The sequence below is a fragment of the Typopeltis vanoorti genome, chromosome 5 (assembly GCF_054136105.1).
Source record: "Typopeltis vanoorti isolate ZY-2024b chromosome 5, IOZ_Tvanoo_1.0, whole genome shotgun sequence".
In the NCBI taxonomy this organism is placed as follows: Eukaryota; Metazoa; Arthropoda; class Arachnida; order Uropygi; family Thelyphonidae; genus Typopeltis; species Typopeltis vanoorti.
In genome coordinates, this window is record NC_143553.1 from 163,565,461 (window position 1) to 163,575,626 (window position 10,166).

General features: G+C 38.6%; 1 protein-coding gene across 1 annotated transcript in view; it reads left to right on the forward strand.

Moving 5' to 3' along the window:
• Positions 1 to 9,931, forward strand: part of LOC150107016 (cell adhesion molecule Dscam1-like) — a 754,963-nt gene extending 745,032 nt beyond the window's left edge. Inside the window, exon 29 of the mRNA XM_090393540.1 lies at positions 9,631 to 9,931. The gene's annotated coding sequence lies outside the window, so the exon portion shown is untranslated. The remainder of the gene's footprint in view (positions 1 to 9,630) is intronic.
• Positions 9,932 to 10,166: the final 235 nt, after the last annotated feature.

The following is a 10,166-nucleotide window of genomic DNA, read 5'->3' on the forward strand; positions in this document are numbered from 1 at the left end:
GAGAGAGCAATATTCAATAGCTGGATGGATTTGCGATTTGTATAAGGTTACTTCAGTGAAGCAAAAGAGAAATCCTAGTTTTTTAGAAGCTGAGGATGCAATAGTTGTGATATGTTTATGCCAAGAGAGGCTTGGTATCAGGGTAATTCCAAGAAGTCTCATCTTGTCTGGAAATTTTAGTGTTGTTAAAAATAATACTGGGAGAAATAAGAGAGAACTGGGTTTTACTAGCATTGAAATTGACAAGGTTATCTGAAACCCCATTGGAGAATGGCTTGGAGATCAGAATTGAGGGCAGTGTTGGTTGATGCTTTATAACAAATTACAACAAATATTTAATGTCCCCACCCCATACGCAAATGCATGGGGATTTATCACATGGTGGTTACACCTCAGATATAGCTGTTTTGTGATCACTTTGCTAAGATATTTTACAGTAGCAAAATGGGCAGTATTTCTAAATTGTGTGGGGGGGGGGTGAGCCTCAGAAAGATCAAAGGATCAAACATGAAGCAACTGGAGGTTATAAAATGCTGAGTAATCTAAATATCAGTAAGGATGATGAGTTAGAAGGGATTTTGCCATCTATTTTAAGGGAATATGTGATGTTTAATAAGTCTTGCTATTGGAAAGATTTTATTAAAGTAGAAGGAGTGCCATTGCAAAGGAACACAAATGTAACCCCAATAAATTACAGAGCAATTTGTATCTGAGGACATTGTTTAAATTCTCCATCAATGCAGATATTTTACATTGCAGAATAAGCTGTTCCACAAACAGATTGAAGGAACAGCTATGAGCGGTCATTCCATCTCACCATCTTTAGCTGATTATTTTATGGAACATCTAGAAAACACTCTTTATTACTATTTCCCCCTCAACCTCCTATTTGGCTTCAATTCATAGATGATATCTTCACAGTCTGGTCCCATTCAGAGACAGAATTACTTCAATTTCTGCATAAAATAAACTCCTTATTTTTCTGTATCAAATTTACTATTGAATGTGAATTCAACAATAGTCCTCTCTTTCTGGATACTTTAATAATCTATACTTCTTAAATTTTCTTCTTATCTTTGCCAAAAGTTACATCCATCACAGAAGACAAGTGTAATCAAAACTCTTGTACATGGAACTTGTGCAAACTGACTTGCTGACTTTGGTTATAATCCCTCACCCAAACTTCAATCTGATATAAAAAGAATCTCCATACCTTAAGGGAACATTGGAAGCTGATAACACAGATTCTTTGCAAATGCAATCCGTGTGCTATCTTCAAACCAGCTTGGAAGCTGTCTTCTTTTCTACCATCTTCTAAGGACAAATTACTCTCTCTCTCTCTCTCTCTGCCGGGTGTTTATCAGGTGCCTTGTTTATGTTGACTTTGTTATTTTGGACAGACTGGTCATTCTGCTAAGATTAGAATGCAAGAACATCAGGACTACATTACATTTTTATAATTGGAGAAGTCTCGCTTTGCTTGTCATGGCAATGCCACTAATTCAGAGTTCTCTGGAACCAAACCAAGACTCTTCATTCCAGCAGATTGAAATTTGACTGTCTGTTCCTTGAAGCTTGAAACCTTTGGATTATCAGCCAAATCTTAACTGCTCTTAACTATACCAGCCTCATAGTTCTGGGAGGTAATCATCATAAACTGTTCATAATTATTATTTGATTTTTTGTTTATTTATTTTATTTTTTTTCTTTAATATTGAATAAGGTAGTATTTAATTTTGTATTACAGAAGCTGTTCATTTTGTTCCTGTGAACTCTAATAGTGTGTTCCCCTGATAACTCAGCCTGTAACCAAGACAGCAAACATATTATGTGAATCTTGTGATTCATGTTTTGAATGTAGTTAATGGAACATCTCTTTTCTCCCTCATGATGTCTATGTAGCATCGGACAAAATGTACTGGAGTTCTTAATAAATGCTATTTTTTTATACATGTGTTAACATCTGACCTCCTTGGAGTCAAAAGAATAAGCATGGGAGGTCCATACTCTCTCTCTCTCATGCTGAAAGATCATTGAACTGTGTCTGAAATCCATACATAGGTTCTGCACTTACTGCACTCTCAATCAATGCATTCCATTCACCAGTCACTCTCTGCAAAGACCTGCTTCTCACACCCTTCTTATAGTCTCCAGGAATACCCTTTATTCTACCCTTTCTCTCTCTACTCTATAAAATATTTTCTCCACATGTCTCAATCATATCCTCTCTTCTTCTGTTCACAAGGCTTTGTAGATTGCATTCCCTCAATCTCTCCTCATATCTGACATTCTATAGCCCTAACATTAACTTAGTAAACTTTCTCTGGATCATCTCCAATAAATCCTCATCCCCCCCCCCCCCCCTGAAAACCAAATGACTAAATCTGTACACAGCATTCCATATGTGGGAACCACATATGCAATACAAGGGAACCATAGCCTCTTTTTCTTCTGCATGTCGATGTCCTCCTCATTATTGCTATAATCCATTGGGATGTTCTTACAATTTTAGCAATATGACCAGTGTGACCTCTTAACTTCAACTCTTTGTCCACCATCACTCCTAGATCTATCTTCTCTTCCACCGCCTTCAAAATTTCTTCAATAACTGTATACTTTGCATCCCAACCTTGCCTAGCAGATTTCAAGCCCTTACACTTTGCAACATTAAAACATCCACTCACATAACCTACTGAAATCCTCCTGCAAGGAGCCACATCATTTGCTCAACTTCTCATAGTTCTTCCCACCTTTGCATCATCGGTAAACAGCTACATTCTTGCAAAAAAGTAGTCACAATATCATTAATCTACAAGTTAAACAATAATGGTCCCAAAACAGATCCCTGTGGCACTCTGCCAGTGATCTTCTCTTATGATACCACTGCTCCATGCACAGCCTGCTGATTGACAGCCAATCAGCTATCCAACTCACTAGTCTGTTATCTAATCCCATCTGTTTCAATTTAGCTATCAGATTGTCATGTGGCAGTCTATCAGAAAAAGTCTAGTACACATATTCCTTTCTTTTAAAATATCTGATCTACCTGCCAGTTCCTTTCACCATCACATCAGAATTATCAGAAATGAATTCGAGAACCATACCAAAAAAATAAAGATGAAACATACAAAAAAAAGAAACAAAACAAAAAAAACTGAACTTGATCTTTTATTCCACCAATTTCTTCAAAATGGTTACTCAAAATAGTTATTAAAGAAATTACTGTTCTCTGAGAAATTCTTCTCTTCTGCTCATGGCAGGTTGAGTTCCTCAAAGAAAAATTTTGCCATTTCTTTCTGTCTGCTGTCTTTTTATGGAGTTTAAGTTGGTGCTTTCTTTAATGTTGTCAATCTATTTCTTTCTTGGTCTTCCTCTGCTGGGCTGTCCTTCAGTTCTACCATTTAATAATATGTTTGGTAGTCTTTCTGGGTTCATTCTTGAAACATTTCCAAACCAGTTTAGTTGGTTCTTTTTTAGTGCTGTAATTATTGTTTCTTTAAAGTTAAGTTCTTTTCTGACTTTTTCATTTGTTTTTCTTTCTGTCCAGTTTGTTCTGTTGATTTTTATTAGGCATTTCATTTCAAAAGCATTGAGTTTATCCATTTCTTTTTTGTTCTTCTTAAGATCCAGCATTCTGAGCCATAGATTACTGAGGGAATTATCATTATTTTATATATCTTTAATTTGAGTTCTTTGCTTAATCTTTTATTGTTCCATATTTTTTGTAGTCCACCCATTATTGATTCTGTGTTTTATGGTTACGAAATAGTCTAGATCTTCAGTGATCATTGATCCTAGGTAATCCAATTGCTTTACTTGTTCTATATTATTGTTGTCTATTTTCATTTGGATTGCTTCCCTTTTTCTTCCTATTACCAAAACTCTGAGAAATTAACAAATGATAATATTGCAAAAATAGATTATAAAGATACCCCTTATATTGGACAGTTTCAATAGTACATAGTGCAATTTCTAAAACATGTGAATATTCAGATTGATTTTAAACCTGTTTAAACTCTATAGAATTACCTTCACCAAAAATAGTATTTCTTTTGTAAAAAAACCTCTTGGGGTATACAAGATTAAACATGCCTGCAGCAATGTTTACCTTTGCGCACATTGGAAGAAGAAAGAAGTTTAGAAATCCATAAAAAAAGATCATGAGGCGATAAGTGACCTTATTGCATACAATCTCTTTTTGTAGCACATTTGCACTGGGTGGTGTCCACAGTAGAAACTAGCTTTAGCATATGTATTATTATTATTATTATTATTATTATTCAGGCCTCCAAGGAGTCAAAAGACTCATCGAGGGAGGTCCTTCCTAAGACATAAAGTCTGTCAAGACTCATCGAGGGGAGGCCCCCCTGAGAAACACAAAGTCTATCATACCACTCTTTAAACTCACTGAACGTTCTCGCTCCCACCACTCCATCAGGCAATGCATTCCACGGCTCAACCACCCTCCACACAAAAAAACCACTCCTCTTGCTCACAGTTTCTTTTCGTAACTTCCAGGGATGGCCTCTTGTCATCACTCCTTCCTGCTGTTCAACCAAGCTAAAGAATTCCCCAATGTCAACCCTGTAACCACCTCTCAACAGTTTAAAAGTCTCAATCATATCACCTCTCCTTCTTCTATCCACCAAACTCTGCAGTCCACATTCTCTCAGCCGACCCTCATAACTATCCTTGTACAGTCCTGAAACCATCTTTGTCATCCGTCTTTGTATCCTTTCCACAGTTAATTTATCCCCTTCAAATCCTGGGGACCAAATCTGAGAACAATAGTCCAAGTGTGGTCTGATCAGAGACTTATACAACGGAATGATAACCCTCTTATCTCTGCAGGTCAGTGTCCTTCTCATAATAGCAGCAATCCTCTGTGTTACCTTCACCACCTTTGCAATATATCCCCTAAACTTCAGGTTTCTATCAATCATCAACCCCAGATCTCTTGTCTCCCCTACTTCCTCCAGTATAACTCCTCCCATAGAGTATGCAGCATCCCATCGATGTTTTCCAAACCTCAAGACCTTACATTTTGCTGCATTAAACTGACATCCCCATTCATTTGCCCATCTATCTAGCTTATTTAAATCCTCTTGCAGGGCTACCACATCTGCACTATTACTAATAATCCTTCCCAGCTTCGCATCATCCGCAAACAACTGAATATCCCCCTGCAATCCACTGGCTATGTCATTGATATAAAGGTTAAACAATATAGGTCCTAGTACTGAGCCCTGTGGGACCCCACTTGTAACTCTCTGCCTCCTGGAAACTGCTCCACCATACACAACTCTCTGATACCTATCAGACAGCCAATCCTGAATCCAGTTGACCAATCTGACATCCAGACCCATGTGCTGCAACTTAAATATCAGCTTATCATGTGGCACCCTGTCAAATGCCTTCGCCAAGTCTAAGAAAATTGCAGTATATGCCTTTCCCTCATCTAATGTTCTTGTAACTTTATTATAAAAGGCTAGCATCTTGCTAAAACAAGAGCGTCCTTTCACAAATCCATGTTGATTCTCACAGATAACATTACCCTCATCTGCCCAATGCTGTATACGGTCCCTCACTACTTTCTCCAAGATCTTAACAACTACTGATGACACACAGACTGGCCTATAATTAGACACTTCCAGTCTGTTACCACCCTTATGCAATGGCACTATCTTACCTTCCTTCCATTCCCTGGGCACCTTTGCTAAAGCCAGACTTTCATTGAAAAGTCACGTTAAAGGCACTGTCATTCCCTACCACATTCTCTCAAAACTCATGATGAAATACCATCCAGTCCCACAGCTTTACTGACATCCAGAGTACTCAGTATCTGAAACACACTCTCCTCCTGTACCTCCAGACCTCAAACTAGTCCTATCCCTCTAGCATTAAAACTGACTCCTCTAGGATGAAATACTCCAATAAAGTGTTAATTGAACAATTCCACTATGTCCTCTGCATCAGTCACTCTATTCCCATTTTTATCCCACAATATCATTCTTCCACAGTCATTTCTCTACTTATTGGCCACATAGCTAAAAAAATTCTCTAGGATTTTCTTTGGATCTTAGGGCCAATCTCCTCTCATATTCCAGTTTCGCTTTCCTTATCACACTAGTCACTCTTCTGGCCTGTGTCTTATATTCCTCATGCATCTCTTCACCTGTCTCCTTATATCTCTTCCATAGCCTCTTTTTCGCATGCAATTCCTGCATAATATTGTTTGTCATCCACTTTACTCCAAATTGCGTCCTCTTCTTCACTCGTGGTATACAACTTACCATTGCTGATAACAAATATTCTTTCACAATTTCCCATGCACTAGTGATATCCAGGCTTTCCAATTCCTCCCTCCATGAAACTTCCCGAAGTTGACGTCTAAGACTATTATAATCACCTGCCTTATAATTCCACATAAGTTCCCGTCTCTTTGATACTCTTGCATGTCTATTCATTTTTCAAGTCAACACCATATGGTCACTCTCTCCAACTGGTGGGAGAGACGTCAACTCAGTTATTATCAACTCTTCTGATGCTATAACCAAATCCAAAACTTTTGAACCTCTTGTTCCCTCTGTTACATGTTGCCTAAGACATTTGTCCCTCAAGAATTCTAGAAATTCCATTCCCCTATTGCTACATGCATCTTCCTCTCTCCAATTTATACTACTGAAGTTAAAATCTCCCATAACAATCATTCTTCTTGCACTTGCCAAACTTAGCTGTCTAAACATCTCCTGGTCCCCATCCTCTGTGCTCCTGGGTCTGTAGCAACACCCCACTAAATATCCTGTCTTGCCTACCTCTACCTCACACCATACGCTCTCAAAATCATTTGTCTCACTTCCTTCCAAATTCTCCACTCTTAGAGGACATAGGTCATCACTTATCATAAGCAGTACCCCACCACCACGCTTTCCCCTCCTATCCTGATGAAAAATGCTGTACCCAGCGACTTCTATTCCTGTTGTTATATCTCCTTCTGTCAATCACGTCTCAGTGATCGCAATAATTTTTGGCTAGGCTGATGCTATCTGCGCCACCAATTCCTCTCCCTTATTCCGGATACTCCTGGCATTAGTATAAAGCATATAAATGCCATTGTTTCTATACCCAGCGTTATCCCTTCTAGACTCCACTGGGCTCAGTGTTACCTGACATTGTCTCCCTTCTCCCAAGTATCCATTCCCACAAGAGGCCACCCCTGCTATCATCCTCCCTGGGACACACTGACTCGTGCAGAACAGCAATCTCTCCAGATGCCTACATCCTTCCTCATTCAAATGTAAACGGTCTCTCGCATACAATTCCTCTCTTTCCTCAAATGCACTCCAAGCATCCACATATACCAGTCCTCTCTTGTCACACATTCTCGCTATTATGCCATTCAATATCACCGCTCTTCTGCTCAGCTCATCATTATCATACCTAGGCAACACGCACACTATTTTTCCTCTCTCTGTCTTCTTCCATACAGTCTCAAGCAAAAATCTCATATCTCTCGCTGCCCGACTTACATTACCACTCAGGTCATTCGTTCCTACCATCACAATCATCTCATCCACCCTTTCACCTCTCTTAATTGCCATAGCCACCCTTTCTATTGTTCCTCCTGGCAAACTCTCCTCACGCATCCTATCTTGAACACCACGGATCATTGAGTCGCCATACATTATACCTCTTACCATTCCCTCGCTCCTATTGTTTCCATTCTCTCCTCTTCTTTCATTCCCATACTTCTGTCTTCTACTGTTTCCATCCTCTTGTCTTCTAGCATTTCCATACCTCTCTCTCATTCCATCTCTCCTACCGTTTCCATTCTCTCCTCTTCTAGCACTTCCATATCTCTCTCTCATTCCGTCTCTCCTACTGTTTCCATCCTCTCATCTGCTAGCATTCCCAGACCTCTCTCTCATTCCCTCTCTTCTACTGTTTCCATTTTCTTCTCTTCTAGCACCCCCATACCTCTCACTCATACTCCCTAAATTCTCGCTCTCTCCTACTCTGATTCGCCTTGCATTTATCTCTTCCATTCTCCTAATCTTATCTTTCATACTTGTGCTCTCATTCACAAGACATTCCACCTCCTCTTTCAACTCATCTATCTCCCTCTGCAGGTCAGTCACTCTTAATCTAAATTCACAATCTAAATTCACTCTCCCAAACAAAACCATCTCCTAAACTTTCACAGTCACTCACACCTTCCACACTATCAACTATTATTTTCTCATTCTCTTCTATCACACTACTTGTCTTCCTACATTCATTCCCCGTTCCTGGAGCAACAAATTTGGATATCGATATATCTAATGTACTTATTTCCTCCAACTGCCTGCATTTTGCGCACATACTCTCTCCACTCTCTTTAACAAGCCACATATGTAATTCCCGAGACACATACATGCCGCAAGTACTGCATGCCACAGAGTCCCTATGATATTGCTAATAATTGAGTTCTTAAATGGCAGAGGACTTGGCGTTACGCCACTTGCGACTGCTGCTGAATCCACCATCATTCCTTACTGCCTAGTAGCGTAATCTTTAATAATTATTCAATTAATAAATAAATATAAATAAGTATGCCACTTTTAGCATTCCATGTAGTTTACAAGGCATGCCATTTGCTTTTTTTAGGTATAATTTTTGCCAAAATCACCTTCCTTGTAGTTCTACATATACCCCTTCTTAACAATATCCCTCATGTTTTACGATCTCCCAAGTCAAGACCACATGGTCACTTTCACCAATTGGAGGCAATATGGTCATTTTGGTTATGGATAGCTCTTCTGATCCTATGACCAAGTCCAATACTCTGACACCTCTAGTCTCTCCATCACATGCTGCCTCAAGTAATTATCTCTCAATAAGTGTATAAATTCCATTTCCCTCCTGCCATGTGATCTTCCTTCCTTCCAGTCTATATCTCCATAGTTTAAGGCCTCCATAATAATCACACGACTTGTACTCATTGTACTAATTTGGCAATGCATGCCTCCCAAATGATCCATGGAACTCCCTGGCCTATAGCAACAACCAACTGTATATTTTGTCTTACTGGCCTTAATCTCACACCAGACTGCTTCAAATTAACAGCCACCTCCCTCCTATCTTCTCTATCTTCCCTGAAAATACTAAACCCTTCTACATTCTAACCCTGTAACTACATCATCTGCTGTTAGCCAAGTCTCACTAATGTCTATAACTTTTGGCAAGGCTGCATTTTTATAATATTTAAGCAGTGTGTTTGCATTAAATGAATTTACTACATTCTTAGAAACTTGTGTTGGTTCTCAGGCCAGCTTGCCTGTTTTTCAGAATTAAAATCCCAAGTTTCCTGGATTGGTAGCCTTGCCCAACTCCATATGAGATTATCTAATTTATCTTCAGTTGAGAAATGTTTGTCTTTGCTGAGAATCAAAAGTCTTTTCCAATAAAAGATACCTATCACATTGTTCTCCCAAATGTACTTTCGAGGTGCTACTAATTGATAGTATTGTTGCACTTTAGCACCAACATCCTTTTATATTTGTGATAACCATTTAAAATTTTTAATAAAAATGAAATTTATAGCAATTTACCACTTTCTACTATTTTTTTTTCATTTTGTTTTGTTGATAGGCACATCAAAAGCCTCTGGTTTGTTCGCCTGAGACCTGGTGACAGTGGCAGGTTGTCTGGGCAAACACATAATGATGATGCTAGTGTTAAGGTGCCTCGTTTATGGACTTCTGTTAAGTTTTTCACCATAGCAGAGGTTAAGATTTAATACTGTTGAGGAAATTTCCATCTCAGAATGACTTCAAACTTCAAAGTTTTCATGGACCAGAACAAAATGTTTACCTGAACATTCAAGTGGACTCATCTGAGACAGACTCTGTTGTCTTAGAAAACTAGATGTTCCAGCTTTCTCACTGTTGGACTTTTACTGTGCTGTAACTGTTTCATTTGTAAACTTTCCATTGATTTATAGATATTAATTAGTTACTCTGTTACAAGTGTAGAAGGAAGATGAAAACGAATTCAAGTTGAATATTGGAGAGTAATGTATCATTACTCATTGTATTATTAAAGCTTATAAAACACATACCAGATCATTTTTCTTTATTAACATATTCAGTGTGAAAATTTCAGTGTAAATCTCATCATTAAGGGAG